The sequence below is a fragment of the Globicephala melas genome, chromosome 16, assembly GCF_963455315.2.
Source record: "Globicephala melas chromosome 16, mGloMel1.2, whole genome shotgun sequence".
Taxonomy (NCBI): domain Eukaryota; kingdom Metazoa; phylum Chordata; class Mammalia; order Artiodactyla; family Delphinidae; genus Globicephala; species Globicephala melas.
Genome location: NC_083329.1, coordinates 35743912 through 35765209, shown reverse-complemented (window position 1 = coordinate 35765209; position 21298 = coordinate 35743912).

Below are 21298 nucleotides of genomic sequence, written 5' to 3'. Positions count from 1 at the left end.
TATTACAATTTTGCTTTTTCAGAAAAAGTTCATACTTGTCAAGAAAAAAATCAGTATATAAGAAATAGATTAAAATATACAAGAAAATGTTCTCTTTCATCATGGGCTCTGCAAGAAAAAAAGTTGTATAGTCATATCCTGTCCTTGAATGGGTCAAACTTTCTTTCTCATACTCGAAGCAGACTGCCTAATATTATTCAGCCTTAAAAAAGAAGGAAACTTTGTCACATGCTACAACATGGTTAAACCTTGAGGATATTACATTGAATGAAATAAGCCAATCACAGAAGACAAATACTGCATGATTCCACTTATATGAGGTATCTAAAGAATCAAACTTATGGAAATAGAAAAATAGAATGGTGGTTTCCAGGGGCTGGGGGAGGGGGAAATGGAGAGTTGTTCAGTGTTAACACACTGTTGCACGTGGTTAACAATACTGTAATGCACATTTAGAATTTGTTAAGAGAATAAATTTATGTTACGTATTTTACTGCATTCACATGCTACAACATGGATAAACCTTGAAGAAATTGTACTAAGTGAAATGAGCCAATCACAAAGGGGCACATATTATATGGGACCACTTATATGAGGTACCTAGAATAAATTCACAGAGACAGAAAGTAGAACGGTAATTGCCAGAGGGGAGGAGGAGGGAGGAATGTGGAGTCACTGTTTAATCAGTATGGAGTTTCAGTTTAGGAAGATGAAAAATTTCTGGAGATAGATGGTGGTGACGGTTGCCCAATAATGTGAATGCACTTAATGCCATTGAACTATACACTTAAAAACGGTTAAATGGTAAACTTCATGTTATATATTCTCTACCACAACTAAAACAAACAAACAAGCAGGCTTGTCTGTGATGGGGCTTACCGGTATGTCTTTACAATTGAATTGGTCTGATGGTAGCACCACCGAGCACTTAAACAGCTGCCGTATTCAAAGGCTCAAGAAAGAATGGGGCCCCACTTTCCCATGCAATGTGTGACACTCTGTGTAACGGAAGAAAGGTAAGTTTTGCTTAGACAAAAATCTTCTAAGGAGGGCTCCTTGCCTGATTTATCTTCTGAAAGAACAAGGATCAAGGACGTTTTTCCTTCTAGAAAAATACATAACGTGGATACTTAAACTCGGGACTTTAAGAAGATGGCAGAAGGATTTGCTGACCATGTTTCAAACCGTTCTCTTAGTTCTGTAACCAATTTGTAATATACATTTAGGGATGGCACATTTTAAAAGATATATTTATTTATAATTCTTCCCCAATAAAGAACTGGTGTCAATCCCTTAACAGAAAGGCAAAAGAGGTGATTCTTATCCAGACTTCCTTCTCCTTTCTTCAAACTCGATGTCACCTTATTCTGTCCCGTGAATTCTGGGACAGAATAAGGGGTGTCAAATATGGCTTCAGGGCCATTATTTATGATTTCTTGAACTTATGTAGGTACTTGATTAAAGTAGAAGCATTTTGTTCTGAGCCTTTTGGAATCGATTTCTATAGAAGGCTTTGCTTCCTCCAAAATAATCAATACTGTTCTGGCTGTACAAATTCTTTACACCCCTAGTTGTTCTTCTGTGATCACCAACTTCTCAACACTGTAAATGGGAGGTGAATTTTAAACTGATTTTAGTGGAAAGGGTCACTTCTTGCTCAGATCAAAAGCTGGAAACTAGTACTCAGCATGGAGTACTTCCTAGTAAAACCATTGTGTGTACCCAGCCCCCCAACAAGCTGAAGTAATAATTCAGAGCATTACTATTTGACTCTCTATGTACTATATCATTTTGATTTTATAAGGTGGAGATCTTTTGAAATGGAAATTCATGAAAAGTAAAGAGGCTCTTTCTCTAAATGTATTCCTATGAGAAAATTAAAAATAAATAGCTTTAAAAGCGGCAAAGCACTCAGAAATGATAAGCATAAAGAATATATTTTCAAATCATAAGCGAGCTCACAAGAAAGCAAGAGAAATCCCCAGGGGCCACAAAGCAAGAGAAGGAAAAGCGTTAAATTAATACCAATGCTATGGTTGCCTTGCGAATGGTTGGCATTTACTACACCCATAACAAGGGTCTGGGATTTCAGCAGCCACACGAAGATGTAAGATAAGCTGTTGGGCTTGTATAAGGTAGGACAATTGTTACTGAGACTCTTGGATAATGCTGAGACCCTGTAAGGGCAAACCCTTAGTGAAAAGGCAAATTAGAGGAGAAATCTATGCATTGCAAAGGGAGATAAGATAACGTAAAACTCTTCTATTTCAGCATGGTCTTTGATAGAAAAAAATTTCTGTAACCATAAGCTTGTCCTCATATAGAACTGAGTTCCGATGTATTCTCCCTCTGCAGTCAAGAATACTTTAACCTAAAAAATTAATTTACAGGGTACAGAGCTAATAGCAACGCAAGAAACTTGGCAAAGGAAAAGCAAATCATGTTTCAGGCTCATACCCTCAATGCAGGCCACCCGTAATTCCACAAAAAAAGTTTGAATAAGTAAAAGGGTATAATTACAAATTACATATTATGGTTAAAGCAAACCACCATGAGTGAGGGACAGAATGGCTATCATCAAAAATACCACAAACAAATGTTGGCGAGAATATGGAGAAAAGGGAACGCTTGTAGACTGCGGGTGGGAATGTAATTTTGTGCACCCACTGTGGAAAACAGTATGTAGGTTCCTCGAAAAAACTAAAAATAAAATTACCATATGATCCAGCAATTCCAGTACTGGGTATATATCCAAAGAAAATGAAAACATTAATTAGAAAAGACATATGCACCACAATGTTCATAGCAGCACTATTTATAATAGCCGAAATATGGAAGCAACCTCAGTGTCCATCAAGAGACAAATGGATAAAGATGCTGTGGTATATACATACACTGGAATACTATTCAGCCACAAATAAGAATGAAATTTTGCAACTTGCAACATGGACAGACCTGCAGGGTATTACGCTTAGTGAAATAAGCCAGACGAAGAAAGTAACATACTGTATGTTATCACTTCTATGTGAAATCTGAAAAATGAAGCAAACAAATGAATATAAAAAAAGAGAAATAGACTTACAGATATAGAAAATAAACTAGTGGTTACACATAAGTAGAAGGAAGGGGGAGGGGCAAGATAAAGGTAGGGGATTAAGAGGTATAAACTGCTACATATAAAATAAATAAGCTTCAAGGGTATATTATAGTGCACAGGGAATATAGCCAATATTTTATGACTTTAAATGGAGTATAATCTATAAAAATATTAAATCATTTGTTGTACATCTGAAACTAATATTATAAATCATCTATACACAATAAAAATAAATGAATAAATGATAAAAATTTTTAAGTAGGTACTATTGCAAGTTGTCATTTTTGGTACAAAATATGTATAATATCATAATCATATTATAGAAGTTTATAAGTAGTTGTATTAGGTTCATTTTCTTATATATTTTAAATAATCTTATAAATTAAAATTTATGGTATACTTATAAATGAGCAGCATCTCTTTATATAAAAATATAGCTAGCTTATATTATGCAATTATAATTACATAATATAAATTGTTTATAAAATTTTGACAACTTTTATTTCCATTGATCAGATTGTTCAAATGCAAATATGAATTGTTTCTGAACCACAATGAATTCCAAGTAGACTTCTGCCACATTTATTAAGAATGTTATTTTTACAATGACGTTGTGAGCCACCAAAATTTATTATTTGCATAATTGTTACAAAAATCATTTTATCTTCAGTTGTTTAACTTTCTAATTGAACTTACAATAGCATGTATATCAATATCAGATGTTTTACTTTTGGCAGAGTAATCTTTTAAAAGCTTTACTTTTGATTTCAAAAACTGTTATTAAAAATTGAATGATTAGTACTGATTTAATACTAGCATCATTTAACTGTTAGAAAAATCATGCTTTCAAAAGAACCAATGTAGTAAATAACATCACTTCAATTTTCTTAGACATTTAAGAACCTTGGATTTGAAAATGAGCAAAATTAACTTTAGAAAAAAAGTCATTTTGTTTAAATAAAAGAAGTGAGGTTTCACAGTGGACAGCTGCTTGTGGCAAATCACCATCATCAGAGACAGGCTCCCTAAAATACCTCCGAACAATTAAAGGTGATGCTAGGACTTCCCTGGTGGTGCAGTGGTTGAGAGTCCGCCTGCCGATGCAGAGGACACGGGTTCGTGCCCCGGTCTGGGAAGATCCCACATGCCGCGGGGTGGCCCGTGAGCCATGGCCGCTGAGCCTGCGCGTCCGGAGCCTGTGCTCCGCAACGGGAGAGGCCACAACAGTAAGAGGCTTGTGTACCGCAAAAAGAAAGGTGATGCTAATGCTTCTTCAGCAGATATGTCTCCTCTGATTTTCCTGAGCTTAGTGATTTTGACATGATACCATGATATTGCGTAAATATCAATAAGCATTTTGTACATGGTCATTATCACCTTTCTTGAGAATGAAAAACAAAATTCAATCCTTAAATTTTTCTTAAATGTACACTTCTTTCTTTGGTTCATTGTTGCGTAAAGGGTTTATTGTAAAATAAATATACATAATAAAGAAATAAATATGTATAGCTTTGTACCATATACTAAGTGATAAACTGCTATAGGAAGGCCAGACTACTCTCTACACTCCATGGCAGAACTGCTCAGCCTCTCATAAAGACTTCATGTATATCTAACTTGCAGCTTCCCCTGTTCACTACTGACCTTGCCAGCTGTTGGCTTGGTACCTTTATGCTCCTTCCTGGCCTTGGCCACAGATGGCCAGCAGGGGCATCTGCATCCCTTACTTCTCCCACTACCACTCAGGGCAGGAAATAGGTAGCTATCCCCGCTGCTAGTACCTGATAGTACTTTGTTTTATTAGGGAATGATCCACATGCATTGCATTTCCTTTCATCTGGAAAGGTGAGAGAAAAGAGTTAATATCGAGAATAGTGTACTATGTGGAAACCTCTGGATTCTCACAAGGTATATCTTTAAAAATGTAAAAATGTAGCTACCATACTTTCACTTCAGTTTAAAGTGTTAGATATATTTAGTGGCAGTAAAACTAATTTTTTCATTAGGTTTCAAGTACAAAATTCAAAACCTGGTCATTTCTTAATGGTTTCACAAATGCTGATTCCTACCTTGTCAATTCTATTGTAAGAAGCACTTTTCTGCCATGCATAACTAACAGTAGTAATTTGACACAATTTTTGTACTCTGATCATTGACTAATCTTTAGTAGTACAAATTCTAGCATCATTTAAATATTCCTTTCTTTTACCAAGTAAACAGTCACTTTTGCATCACTACATATTTTGACCTAATCTCGTAATTTAGGAACATGTTTCAGAAGAACTCCCTCATTCACAGACTAAATCCATTTTGAACATCTAACACTGCCTGTGGGTCTTCCCTAAATTCTCACCTCCATAACTTCCTTTCTCATCCCCACTCTGCAGCCATTTGATTTCCACATCTCTCAAAATGCTCAAGTTTCTCTTTATCTTAAATGTAAAAGGCAAATACAGGAATTAAAAACAAATCTTTCCTGAGACTGTATGCCAGTGACCTCTTACTAGTTTTAAAAATGTGCTCTATGCCTAATTTTCTGCTTCTGGTTTATTGCAATGTGGAGGTTTCAATTTATTTTTAGTTTTTCCCTTGGACACAAGCTAAATTTGATTTTAAAATTTGCCTCTATTTTTGTAGAACTTGATCCCATATTTCACAGTTAATTTGGGGTTAGATACATTCAGCTGTAGTCTTTTATTCCAAGTTGATAATCCTACCCAACTAATGTAGAAGATGCCCATATAATCTTAACTGGTATATTCCCCTGGTCCTAGGCACTGTGAGACAAATATTCTCTTACTTTCCAACATACGCACATATGTTTTGATCATTACTGCTTAAGCCCTCTGACAGAGTTCAGATCATTAAACAAAGCTTCTCTTGGTGCTTCCTTCTCTACAAGAAAAAAAAAAACCTAAATTGCTCTGATATGATTTGAATTTAGATACTCTATGCACAGCTTTCTCCGAAACACGGCTGTTACCAAACACATTTTCCTGCTTTCCAGTTAAACACATCTAAGTATCTTACAGTGAAAGACTATAAAGCTTTTGAAAACATAAACAGACCAGTTTTTTCTAGGCAAGTGATTTCAAATTGGGATTTTTGAAGAATTTCTAGGGAACAAATGGGCAGAACAATCTAGTAAAATCACAATTTGAATTTCTCCAAAGACCAGCAAAACTTAAATACCAGTGACTTTTACCTTGGACGTGGGTTTGGTAAGTCTGAGGAAAGTACTGTAGCAGGGAGAAATGCCTGAGAGGTGTGAGATTTTTTGGTTTGTTTTTAATTTTAGGGGTTTTTTCCTTTTGTTTTTAATAATATGTTAGGGAATCGTTGTACAAAACTTAGAAACAGATCTGGTCAATACCATAGGAAGGCAACATCACATAATGTAGTGGCAACATCACATAATGCAGAAGGGCAGATAATATTTAGACACTTTTCCCCACCTCTCTGAGCCTTGTTTTCCTCATCAGAAAGAAGAGGACAGTATCTTATGTATAGAGTGATGTACAACTGCAAAAAATTATGATAAATGCAGTGTGCCAAGGTCATTAAAATTTTTGTGCAGAAACAAATTAAAGAAAAAAAGGAAATCAATGCTAAATCAGTTAAGACACCAATATATCAGCCATAAACCAGGTAGGACGACCTGTGAGTAGCTAAATGTGCCTACTTTTGCAAAGCATACTGTTTAGGGATTCTTTCTTGGCCTTTTCTCTATGATCTATAGTTTTTTGGGGTTTTTTTTTTTGTGGTACGCGGGCCTCTCACTGTTGCGGCCTCTCTCGTTGCAGAGCACAGGCTCCGGACGCGCAGGCTCAGCGGCCATGGCTCACGGGCCCAGCCGCTCCGCGGCATGTGGGATCTTTCCGGACTGGGGCACGAACCCATGTCCCCTGCATCGGCAGGCGGACTCTCAACCACTGAGCCACCAGGGAAACCCTGATCTATAGTTTTTTAACCTTGGTCCTTTTTTGAATAATTTCCTCTTATGCCACCAACGAGGTGACCCATCAGAAACATGTCCAGAGGACTGTATTAAAAGACAGTAGGTCTGAACTAGCTCTGTTCTAATATTTACGGAGAAAAGGCTCATTCCTTTTTAAATAATCAGAGTTAGATCTGCCTTGGAAGCCAAGATTCAGGAGTGGATCAAAGGTAGAGAAGGAGAGGAGGACTCTCAGCATGCTTATGGCCAAAGCTTTGACAGAAGGGACAAATTATGTCACCAACTGCTATTTGAGAGTTTGAGACCAAAGCCACCTAAGAGGTTGCAAATAGGAGTTTGTGGATGAAGTCCTGCTTTAATCATCGAGTACTACCAGGAATCTCCCTCTTGCACATCTTTCTCACGAGTCTACAGAAGTTAGATTTTCAGAGTAACAACTCAAATCTACCATCTTCACCCACAAAAGCCTATTTTCCTTCATCATGTCTGAAAAAATAGTATACATGGTATAATTTAAACCTGGACCCTGAAATCAGAGCATCAAACGACAGAAAGAGAATCTAACGATGAGTTTGTTCGCAGTCCCAGGGGAAGAGCTGGTCCTAGGACATATTTTAATAAAGACTCTACCTTAAATATTCTCCCTGCCTTTCTCTTATATGTTCATTCTACCTCTTACAGCCCTTCATGAATCCCATGCCATCATAATGCCTTAAGATACTATGATACTGTGATTTCCCAACTTGGCCTACCCTACTTCTAAAAGTCTGCAAGTTCCTAATTTCCTATCTCCTACCTCTACGCCAAACCCTCATGTTCTCTATACAACTGGCTCAGACAGGGGTATGAAGGAATGCAGCTGATTAAACCAATTCACAGAAAGACTTGAATGCCTGATCTTTCACACCCCCCCCAGATATTTGCATTTTTGGAAGAGAAAGCCCGTTAACTCAAATAAATCTATCATTAGTGAAATTTTTTGACAACTTATCAAAGAGAAGAAAAAAAAAAGTCAGGCTTTGACAGGAAAAGAGATTTAGGGAAGGGTAGCAGAAATTAAACTCAATTTTGTCTGACCATCTCATTCCCAAGTATGGTTTTACTCTGGTTTCATAAAATTCCTCAACATACCAAGGCTAATAACAATGGTTCTCATGCAGCAATCTAAACACAGATGAAAATGCATGCACATATATACACACATGTACGTGTGTATGTGTGTAAGGGAAACAAGTTTGATGATAGGGACAACAGCAATGAATTACTTGTTTAATTGAGATCTGACCACCACTAATGCCTGATGGTGGTTAAAAATAAAATAATTCTAGCATTCACATGAAAGGTCTTAAGTGTGAAACAGATGTTTCCTTTGGATTGGCTAATTATGCATCTGTCAGTAAGAGACTGGCAGCACTGGGAAACATTTAAAATGACTGTATTGGTTAACCTTTGCTGAGCAACAAACACCTCAAAATATAGAAGCTTAAAGCAATAATCATTTATCTTCCCATGATTCTGTGAGTCAGCAATTTGGAATGGGCTCAGCTGGAAGATTCTTGCACTGGTTTTGTCTGGACTCACCTATGGGACAGCAAGTAAACAGGGGCTGAATGGTCTAAGGTGGCCTCATTCAACATGACTTGCAGTAAAAGCTTCAGGCTGGACGCCTCAGTTCTCCACATGACCTCTCCATCAGGCTGACTTAGACTCATTCACATGGAAACAACACTCCAAGAAGGCAAGAATGAAAGCTTCAAAGCTGTCTGTGTCTAAGGCTCAGTATACACACAATGTCACTTGCTTGGTTCCATTACATTCTATTGACCAAAACAAGTAGCAAGGCCAGCCAGAGTCTAGGGCTAAGGAAATAGCTCCACTTCTTTACGAGGACCACTGTAAAGGGCCACGTTGTTATCAACCATAAAGACTTAGGAGTAGCACAAAAGGTTTTAAATAATTTTCTATTTGAGGTGTTTTCTTTTTTCTTTCACTTTCTCCCTAGTTCAGTGCAATGAGATTATCTTTTTCATAGAGAAATCACACTGGGAGAGCTCATGTTCCATTTATAAACTAGGTTTATGAGAACTGAGATGTTAGGTTGAAGATTATTCCATTTTAGGAAAAGTGAACAAAGCTAGACCTTATAGTTTTTAGGACATTTCAAGAATGACATATAATCTTTTTTTTCCCAAAAAAATGTCCTCTAGTGGCACTCTTTGGAAGAATTATACTGCTAGAAAATTCATTGTATATCTTCTCAAGTTTTTATTTTAAACTGTTTGAGCAGATGTGCTAAGATATTGCTTCACACATTTCCCAAATATTGACTTCTTTAAAGGGCGTGTTTAGCTTTTATCCCTTGGGACTCAGATTTGTGTTTCCTACCACTCTTAATAAGGACTTGAAAGCTATTTTTTTTCTGGCTGAACATCTTATTTCCATTTTTTAGGCTAATAAGGAAAAACGTCTAGGGGACTATTTTCTTAGTTTGTAATGACAACGTTTATGAGAGGCATTGATTTCCTGTGGTAAGCATCTGGTCATGGTTCATGATGGAATGGAACAGCTAAAATTATGTTCTGAGAAGTTGATATGGGTGTCCCAAGACTGAGCTCTGTAAGTATCATAGCCTATAAAATAAGATGATCAAGGATTCAGTCTAAACCAGCTTGGCACTAGAGCCAAACCAGCAATTTTGAAGAACAACAAATACCTATTTTTAGCCTCACCTTCTAAACAATGGAGACAGTAGGTGTGATGGGAACAAATCATGTGTTAAGGAAACAGAGGAAAGGAGCAACCCCTGGGCACAAGAGGGTTCTTGTACTTTCAGACTCTCTGATCTTGAACTCCACTCTTCACCTCCATCTGTTTTTGTACTTTCTAAAGTTCAGTGTCATGAGCCAGGACAAGAATTAATCCACACTCTGATAAGCACCAACATCCACAAGGACCTCAGAAAGTGAAAAACCAGTCGTCAACTGGCCCCTGACTTTCTTAAACCCTCCTTATAAACTCTAGGCACAAGCCCAAATGTTGTGATAAGCTCCCCCCAACTTCCTCCTACTGAGGTGTCCATGATTCCTCAGTGTGCGTTCTCCTTTGCTGCAGCAAGCTCAATAAACCTAACTTTAACTTTGATTACAAAAATAATAATAAATAAATAAAAATAAAGTTCAGTGTCTTTGGGGTCAGAGCTCTGATTGAAGAGGTGACAGTTTCTATTCCCCATAATGTAAAGACTTGTGATTACAACCTAGTCCTCAAGGAATCTTTCACTCTGTTTTGTTTTGTTTCCAGATGAATTTTCATGCCTTATCTTGTTTTTGTTCATTTGTATTTCAGCATTTTGGAACAATGCATATACTTTATTTTGTTGAAAGGAAAAAGAAAAATGAACATTGTTTCTATGACTTGAGTTGGATTATAAAGGAAATCAGCCTGACCACTTACTTTAGACCACCTATCCTTCTTGCAGGAAGCAAAATCTACAATAAACACACAGTGTACCATTTGCAAGCCATATCTCAATGAAAACCCAGGCGAGAAGAGTTTTCTACATTATAGTTGGTTTTTTTTTTTTTACATAATTTAGCCCATTTGACAGAAACCATGACCTCAAGAAACGTGAGTTCCTGCTGCCATTAAATGTATCTGTTTCTAATGTATGCTGCTACTAAGATGATAATATTGTCTAGTGAAGTTTCTATGACTCCTTAGATATTATATGCTCTAAAAAACTCTTTGTCATGGGTGTGAAACTTTCATAATAACTCAGATATTAAGCAGTTCATAGATATCATCCCTTGAGGAGAAGCCCTAAAAGGTATTGCAGGGCTTCCCTGGTGGCGCAGTGGTTGAGAGTCCACCTGCCAATGCAGGGGACACGGGTTCGTGCCCCAGTCCGGGAAGATCCCACATGCCTCAAAGCGGCTGGGCCCATGAGCCATGACCACTGAGCCTGCGTGTCCGGAGCCTGTGCTCTGCAACGGGAGAGGCCACAACAGTGAGAGGCCCGCATACCGCAAAAAAAAAAAAAAAAAGGTATTGCAGCAAACTTGATGAAATTAAGTACATATCATATGAAAACTTTTATATTGATTTTAAGTTTTATTCTTTACATACTATTTCCCACCATGGATGATGATGAGGTACACATTCAACTACTTTACTTCCTCTACTTAATTTTCAAATTGCTATGGCTATGTAACTATTACAGTTGAATCCTTTGGTATACTATGATTACATTTCCTTTCTTATAAACTGGATTTTTTTCTAGCTTTATTGAGGTATAATTGAAAAATTAAAACTGTAAATACTTCAGGTGTATTAGGTGTTTTAGGTGATGTTTATTGTGGTGTTTTAGGTGGTTGTGGTTATAAGACACAACTTTCAGTTAAAAATGAATAAGTTCCAGTGATCATTAGATGTACAGCATGGTAACTATAGTTAATAATAATGTATTGTATACTTGAAATTTGCTGAGAGTAGATCTTAAGTGTCCTCACCACATACACACGTAAAATGGTAACTACGTGAACTGGTATGTTAATTAGCTTGATTGTGGTAATTATTACACAAGGAATCTTTCACTCTCTTGCCTCTATTCCCAGTCTGCTTTTTCTTCTAGTCCCTGTTCTGTTTCTCATGTCCAATATGGACCTCACACTATCAAATCCAGTGGTCATTTTTTATCCTTAATCTTATTTGACTTCTAAGCAGCAGTTGTTATCACTGATCAATTTTTCCTTCCTAAAATTTCTTTTCTTGGTTTCTGTGATGCACTCTCGCCTGGACGTTTATTCTCAGACTCCTTTGCTAACTCAATACTTCTGCTTGAACTCTGAATATTGGTACTTCCCAGGTTCAGTCTTGGAATTCCTTTCTTTTCTATTTCCACTCTCTTTCTCTACACGTCTTAACCATTTTCATGATGTTAAATACCAGCTATGCCTCGTCTTTGAAATTTTTACCACTAGTCTTCATATAATCCTGGAATTGGATTGGAATAGCCAACTATCTACTTACAATTTCCATTAGGATGTCCAACAGGAATCTTAAACCTCACATGACTGAAGCAGAACTATTGACTTTGAGTCCAACCTGTTCCTCTGTCTGGTTTCCCCAATTTAGAACAGTATCACCATTCTCCCAGTTTATGTAAACCAAAAATCCAGGTACAATTTTTTTCCCACCTCAAATTAATCCAATATCAAACCCTAATTACTTTATCTCCAACATGTATTCAGAATCCATCCACTCTTCCCATCTCAACTATTTTACCCAAGTCCTATCTACTTCTATCCCTTGTCTGAACTACGACATTAGCTTTTCCCCCTTACTCCATGATTGGATATTATCTTTTGTTGTTTATGTTTTAACTTATTACTAGAGTAATTTTTAAACACACACAAAACTATGGAGAATATTATAATAAATCCCTAATAAAAACTTCATCTAGTTTCAGCAATTAACATTCTGCTAGTCTTGTTTCATCTATCATTTTCTCTTTCTCCTCCTTTGATCAATGAAGTACTATAAAAGAAAACATCCCAGTATCTATCAATAGCAGAAATTGACTTACGATTTTAACATAACTATACACCTAACAAAAAACCTCAATAATTTTGTTGCATCATCCAATATCCAATCCACTGTTACATTTCCTAGATTGTGTCAAAAATGTCTTCTTATGGTTGTTCTATTTGAATAAGACTCCAAACAAGGTCCACACACTGCATGTACCTCTTTTAACCTATAATATCTGCCTGTATTTCATGTCATCCATTTGTTAAAGAAACCAACTTATTTGTCCTGTAGTGTTACCCACATTCTAGATTGGCTGGTTGCATATTCATAGTTCTTTAAACATATTTCTCTCTCCACATTTTTCCTTAGATTATCAGACCTAGAGACTTGACTATATCTAGGTCCAATCTTATTTTGTCAGAAATAATTTCACTTCATAAGTGATGTGCTATGTACTTCCAATTGCATCATATCAGGGGTATCAAACGTCTAGTTGTACCACTTTAAGTGATAATGAGATTAATCTGTGGGTTCAGGTGATGTCAGTTTGGCCCATTCATTGTATAATTCTCAAATAACTTTTTGCTTTAATGTTCTAGGAAACAGTGATGACCACTCTCTGTATCCATTGTTTCTGTATGGGTTACAAAAGGTGATTTTAAAAAATTCTGTCCTTTCACCTGCATATGTTGGCTGAAACTCCTCTGTAAAGAACATTCCATCAGCAACTATTTTGTTATCCTGAAAGCCACCTTACACAGGAAAGACGGGATGTATGTTAAATCTTTGCCCTTAATTTACCAATTTTCAGAATAATGAGCCAGTGCTTTGGAAACTTACAACAATCAAAAAAATTTAAATTATTGTTTAGTTCTGTTTTTATTATCATTATGAATTTGCATATGTTTGATGGGTGTGAGTCCACAAAATATTCTTAAAATTATTCACCCCATTACAATTATATTCTTACAATATTTTTACTACATTGCAGTCAGTGTGATCTTTGAAAAACCCAAATCACATCATGCCATCTGTCATTTAATACCCTCCAGTGTCTCCCCATTACAATTAGAATATTCCCCAAATTCTTTATCCTAGAAACGTCTACATAACCTGCTTATTTCTCTAACTTCATCTCATATAGATCCCCCCTTCAACATCAATGCTATTCTGTTTCGCAAATGCCTGTCATTCAGGGACTGTGCACTGTCTATTCCCTCTATCAGCAGTGCTGTTATTCCTGATTTTTGCCTATGTCCTTCTACAGCCACCCAGTTATTTTATATCAGATCTCTCACCATGTTTTTATTCTTAATGTAGAATTACCTGATATTTTCTTACTAATTTATTGCTTTTTTGTGTTTGTTTTTATCTTACTCTCTCCTCTGGAATATAAGTCCTATTGAGAGCAGGGATCTTGCCTATCTGGTCTACTACTGAATCCTCAGTGCCTAAAAGAAGCTTAGCACCAGGTTCTCAGTAAATACTTCTGAGTGAATAACTGATTGAATGCATGAAGGGCTCACCAAATTTAAGACTGAATCTCCCCAGAAAAGAGGACCCTTGACATAAACAGATAAACTAGTGACTTCCTGGTGGAAGAGATGGCTCTCATATTGCTGAGAAGGCTGGAGTTGCTCTAACCCAAGGATGGCAAGTAAGTTTCAACTTACAAATAAATAAAAGAGAAAAAAATCCTTTGAACAATTTCACATTGAAAGAAAAATTTAAAATCAACACAATTTATTTTAAAATCTTTGTTAGTCTTTTGCAGCAAAAGTATTAATTTCAATTAATATTAGTAGTGATTTAAGTTTTACAGTTTGAAAATTTCTGTTTCATACTGTTAGCAGTACCATACAACTTATTAAAACTGTATTATACTGCAGTGTGACACACACAGATATTCTTTTGGTGTTTCTTATTTCTGACTAGATAAAATTTCTTGTGCAAGGAAATTGACAAAAGACTTTTGGACTAATAAGCTCAATAGAAAAACGTCAAAAAGTACAAAGGTTTTAGGCCATAAGAACTACTAGGCTCTAATTGCCAAACTTTTGAACAATATAGTGTCAAGATTTTTTTAGGTAACTATAAAATTTCATTTCATATACTGATGTTACTCCATCTCAATTACATGCTGGCTTAATGTCAAAATTCTGGATGTAACTCTTTGTGGTCCATAAAGATTTTTGAAATTGTACACATATTTTATTTCTGATTTCAAAATATAGAAGTAATACCACAGTAACCTATAATACTTTTAAAAATTAAAAACGTGAAATTATTTTTATTGTTTTGATTACAAATATGAACATAAAAATTAACCTTTATTTTAAATATTAGCTAGTGGGAAGTGGCTGCATAGCACAGGGAGATCAGCTCGGTGCTTTGTGACCACCTAGAGGGGTGGGATAGGGAGGGTGGGAGGGAGACGCAAGAGGGAGGAGATATGGGGATATATGTATATGTATAACTGATTCACTTTGTTATAAAGCAGAAACTAACACAACATTGTAAAGCAATTACACTCCAATAAAGATGTTAAAAAATAAATTAATTAATGTATTTTAATAAAGAAAGTATTTGTGTTTTCTACTGCAACAACTACTGAAATACAATTTCGCCCAGCTATTTATTTTTGAGGATGCAACTAAATATTAACAATTTCTTTTCATTAAACTACACCAAAACCAAGTGAAAAAGTCACAGTTTGGAAGATGCTGTTTACAATACAACTAACTAATAAAAGACTAGTATCCCAAATATACATAATGCTTAGAAGTCAATTTTTTAGAGTAAAATGGGCAAAGAACAGACATCAAGAGCAGATATTTTACAGAGAAGGAAACATGAATAGTAAACCAGTACATAAATAGCTGCTGAACCTCATTAGTAATCAGAGGAATGTAAATTAAGACCACAATGATTACAACTTTGCATGCAATATCTTGGCAAAATATTAGAAGTTTGATGATACCAAGTATTAGTGAATATAAAAATCAATGAGAACTCATAAGCAACTGTTTATGAGTGTGTAAAATAATATACCAACTGTGAAAAATAACCAGATACTATCTTAAAAAGTTGAAAATGTGCATATGCTCTTACACAAACATCCCACTGCTAGTTGTATACCTTACAGAATCTCTTGACTATGACAATATGAGACATGTACAAGAATATTCAGAGCAACTAGTTTAATTTTTAAAAAAATCAGGGATCCAAACCATAAATGCCCAGTAAAAAGAAAATATATATTTGAAATATATATATATATATATATATATGAATAAAAGAATTACAGCTAGTCATGATAACATGGTTAATCTGAGAACCACCATACTCAGGGGAAAAGGTAAGTCTCAGAAGACTATAGAAAGTATATACTTTTATAAAGCAAAACCAAACAATATATTGTTTAGAGGTATAAATATATAGGGTAAAATAAATTTTAAACAAAGGAATTCAGGATAATGGTTACTTCTGGGTGACTGGCAAGACAACACAGGATATAGGTAGATTCAACTACGTTAGTAATATTCTAAGTAAGGTGATGGATTCATAGCCACCATTTTATTATTTTACCTCAAATTTTATAAACTTAAGTTCTGTTGCCAGCATGGATGACTGGGTTGATTAGGACCAACTTTTCAGTTGAGAAAAACTACAGAATCTGTCCAAAATATATAAACCATCTGATTTAAGGTACTGGAGAGCTAACAAGGAAGTGAGAATTTTCAGGCCATAACCTGTAAAGATAGTGAAACTAAGAGAAGTATTTATGCATCACTTACCTGCTGGGTGACTACGGATTCCGCAAAAAGCACTGAATGAAAAGGTGAAAAGCTGAGCACGGTTTTCATTAGTCTGTGGAACTAGAAGAAAAAAAAAAAAGAAAATTAAGACTCAAGAAGAAGAAATGTCAGGGGTTAATATTACATATTTCAAAATCAGGTTCTGAAGGGGTACACTCTGCAATTTACAATGAACAGCAAATAGACTAGATCTCAGAAGGACTGAAGCACATCTTTAAATTATCTCAAATCAGGTTTGGTTCATGTGACTTGTCTCTAGCCTAGCTGCCTATCAGAAGTGAAATATATTATTTCTGGAGGAAAATACCATCATACAGAACTTTAAATTATTTCTACAATTTTTGACATGCAACTTTCAGCCCTTAACAAAAACTACTGAGACTTACAAGTACACAAATTGATCAAAGGGGGAATTAATATTAGAACTAGACACCCAAAAGATCAAGATGTTGACATTTTAAGGTGCATACTTAGTGAGAACACAAAACGATGCTTAATATGATCAAGGAATTAAATTATAAGTAGAGAATTTAAAAAGAAAGCAAAACTAAAGTAATAAATAAATAGTATATAGCTAAGAAAAATACAAAACTGAAATTAAGAACTCAGAGGATGAGTTTAATAGCATATTAGACTTAGAAAAAGAGAGAATAAAGTAGAAGATAGGACTGACAAAAATCTAGCCTGAAATATGAAGAGACAAAATCTGGAAAATGCAGAAGTGAGTCTAACAGACATATAGTACACAGAGGAAAGTTGTCACAAGAGTCAACTGGTGCTCCAGAAAGATAACAGAGAAAGAGTAAGGCAGAGTAAGTATTTGAAGAGATACTAATAACTTTTCAAAACTGATAAGAGGTATAAGTACACAGGTTCAATAAGTGTATGAACCCCAAGTAGCTTTCTAAGTAGGAAGATAACAACAAAAATGTATATATAACTGCATCATAGGAAAACTGCTGAAAATTAAAGACATATGAAATCTTTTAAAAGCAGCCAGGAAACAAAAAAACGTACCTCCTGAACAGGAGCATCAATAAGATTAACAATGATTTCTCAACAGAAATAACGAAAGACAAAAGACAGTGGAATAGTATCTTTGAAGTAAAGAATGATGATGCCTTCTAACCTAGAATTCTGAATCAACAAATACAACCTTTAAAAGTGAAAGAAATATAAAGAAAATTTTAAACAAGCAGAAATTCAGAGTTTTTATAATCAAACGTATACTAAAGAAAATATTAAAGTGTATTCTTCAAACATAAGATAAATTATTCACAATGAAAACAAAGTTCTGCAAGAACACATAAAAGAAGAAGGAAGGGGGTAAATATGTGGTAAAAATAAAATGAATATTTACAATATAATACAATACTAATATAATATCATGTGACACTTAATATTTAAATGAAAATCCATGTGATAATAGCACAAAATCTGGTGGGTAGCTGCGTGAAAGGAATTAAATTGTTCTTTGATCCTTGCATTTCCTGGAAGATGTTAAATTTCTAATTTCATGAAACTTTAATAAGTCATGGACATATGTCATAATCTCTATGGTAATTACCAAAAGAATGTATAAGTAGTAAAATAAGAAAGAACCACAACAGAAACACACACACACAAAATCAAAAGTAAAACTATAAGAAAGAAGGAAAGAAATTATAAGACAGGATAAAAAGAAAATGAATATTAAGATGATAAATTTAAACTCAAGTACAAAAAAATATGGAATAAATATTCCATTTTAAAATAACAATTGTCAATTTGGATGAAAGAAAACAAATATATGCTTCTTACAAGAGACATAAGTTAAATATAAGAATACACAAAGAAAAACAGAAAAACTTACAAAAATTACCAAATAAAAGCTATTGTGTCTATACTGATATGATAAATTTACTTTAAAGCAATCAGTAATATGAGAAATAAAAATGGATATTTCATAATGAAAGGTCAATACACCAGGAAGATATAATAATGACAGAGTCTCAATATCTATGAAACAAAAACTGACAGAAATAAAAGACTAATAAAGTTGATAAACTTCTAAAAAGACTGACAAAGAAAAAGGAGAGAAGGCATAAATAGCTAATTCAGGAATAATACTATAGTAAGAGAACACTCAGACACCTTATGATACTACATTTGAAAATATAGAGACAGGAGGAAATAGAACACTTGAATAGTCCTATAGCTATTAAAAGAGTTGAATCATTTCAATTCTTTAAAGAAAAATTCAAAGAATTTGTGAAAATCTCCTAACAAAGAAAACCCCCGCTCCAGACTATCTTACTGGTAGATTCTACCAAACATTTACAGAATAGCACAATCTTGCCCAAACTCTTCCAGATTATAGAAAGATAGATAATGCTTTCCAGCTCATTCTATGACACCAGTACCTCCAGAGAAATAGTTTATTATTTGTGTAATTAAAATTATTTTAAAAATATATATGCTTATGTAGATAGAAAATATTTCTGGAAGGAGACACAAGAAACTACAAACAGAAGTTGCCTTCAAAGAGAAGAGCTGGGAGCACTAGTATGGGAGAAAGAATTACTCTTTATTATATATTTCTTGGTAATATGTGCATATATATGTATAGATGTATATATGATGTTTATGATTGACATTTAATTTTCAAAAATAAAAGTATAAAGAGTGGAAAAAGGGGACTGCCAGTTTCCAGTCCAGCACATAAGAAGCTTGGAAGTCACTACTCCATCCTAACAACAAATAAAAAGCTGAAAAGTTGGGCTTCCCTGGTGGCACAGTGGTTGAGAATCCGCCTGCCAATGGAGGGGACACGGGTTCGAGCCCTGGTCTGGGAGGATCCCACATGCCGCGGAGCAACTAGGCCCGTGAGCCACAACTACTGAGCCTGCGCGTCTGGAGCCTGTGCTCCGCAACGAGAGGCCGCGATAGTGAGAGGCCCGTGCACAGCGATGAAGAGTGGTCCCCGCTTGCCACAACTAGAGAAAGCCCGCGCACAGAAACAAAAGACGCAACACAGCAAAAATTAATTAATTAATTAATAAACTCCTACCTCCAACATCTTCCAAAAAAAAAAAAGCTGAAAAGTCAACAACTCTCTCAGATCTGTAAGAGAAGAGACGTCATAGACAAAATTGCTGCCTCTAAAACTGGAGACTGGCAGGCAAATTCAGAGAATCACACTTTACTGGATCAGAAACCTCCATAGGAGTCAGGACTGGGGTAGGTAAACCTGCACTAGAATTAATTTCTGGAAGCTCAGAGAGGACAACTCAGAGTTAAAAAACCCAGGTCGGGGCAATCACAGGGTGACGGGGGCATCCCCACTTTCTTTTTTTTTCTTCTTCTTTTTTTTTTTTTTTGCAGTACGCGGGTCTCTCAGTGTTGTGGCATCTCCCGTTGTGGAGCATAGGCTCTGGACGCACAGGCTCAGCGGCCATGGCTCACGGGCCCAGCCGCTCTGTGGCATGTGGGATCTTCCCGGACCGGGGCACGAACCCGTGTCCCCTGCATCGGCAGGTGGACTCTCAACCACTGCGCCACCAGGGAAGCCCCTGGGTCCGCACTTTTGTGAGTGTTACTTCTAGCATCACTACCAGGTTCTCCTGGTGAACGTCAGGGAAAAAAAAATGCCTTTGTGCTTCCTGCAGGAGGAGAGGAAAAGGAACCGTTTTGAAATAAACCACAGCATTCGGTCCTTCTTTACAAAGTTTAACCTTGGGAGAAACTATTCAACCAGATCCTAATCTGCTGAGACTTTATTAGAGCCTAACTAACCTGAGGGAAAGAAAATACCCAACTCCAGCCCACATGAGCCATCCTGTCCCACCTATGTGGGTGGAGGGACTGGAAAGCGTGCATGAATGTCACAAATCTGGAAACATAGGTTCACTTAAAGACTGACCCTCATCATGGGACTACAGAATGTTTCCCCTCACCCCTCACCTCACCACTAAGTTACTAAGGCCTATTTGCAACAGTAAGCTATGGACTTTGGGTGATACTGATGTGTCAATGTAGGTTTACCAGTTGTAACAAATGTAGCACTCTGATGTGGATGTTGATAATGGAGGATGCTATGCCTGTGGGGTGGGTGGGCAGGGAGTATATGGAAAATCTCTGTACCTTCCCTTCAGTTTGCTATGAACCTAAAACTTATCTAAAAAGTCAAGTCAGTTAAAACAAAAACGAATTAAAAAGGGCTCCTTTGGCCTTTTTACCTAACTTGATGTATGTGAAATATTGAGAGACTGACTTATGACTATGGACTCTGCTGGGGGCTCCTGGACACTGGAAAGAGGGTGGATATAGTGAATTGGTTGGTAGCCTCAGCTGCCATCCTGAAACTGGAAAAGGCCGAGGGAAGGTAAGTTATCCACCAACCTCAAGGCCACACTAGAGACCTGAGACACGGCTGTACCAAATGTTGTCTCTGTGACCTACTGCTTCGTGCCTGCCATATTGTGGCAAAGCCTTTAAAGGAGTCCATCTGCACTTTGGTTGATGTTAAATTCTCTCCTGTTCCTTAATCAGCAGCTTAAGAAACTGCTGAAGCTTGCCCTGTGGCATCATATGATGAATCCGGCTTCCTACACCGCTGATCAATGCAATGGTGTGTTAACTCCCCTGTGATTCAGATGGGAGAAAAATAGAAATTAAGATCAACGAATTGTTTTTATAAGCACCATTGTGAACGTAATCGTTTTCTGGTTCCAAGATGTTGCCTCAGAGTGAATAATTCACAGCGCTGGTTTAATCACTTCTATCCCCATTCCTAATGCTGGTTTTGGCAACTGACCAATTGTTGAGCATTCAGCTGTTTTGACAGCTTATAAAAAAGTAATAAAAAATGGTTGGTTGAACGATATCTAGCGTTGCCAGATTTAGATGCTGAAATGT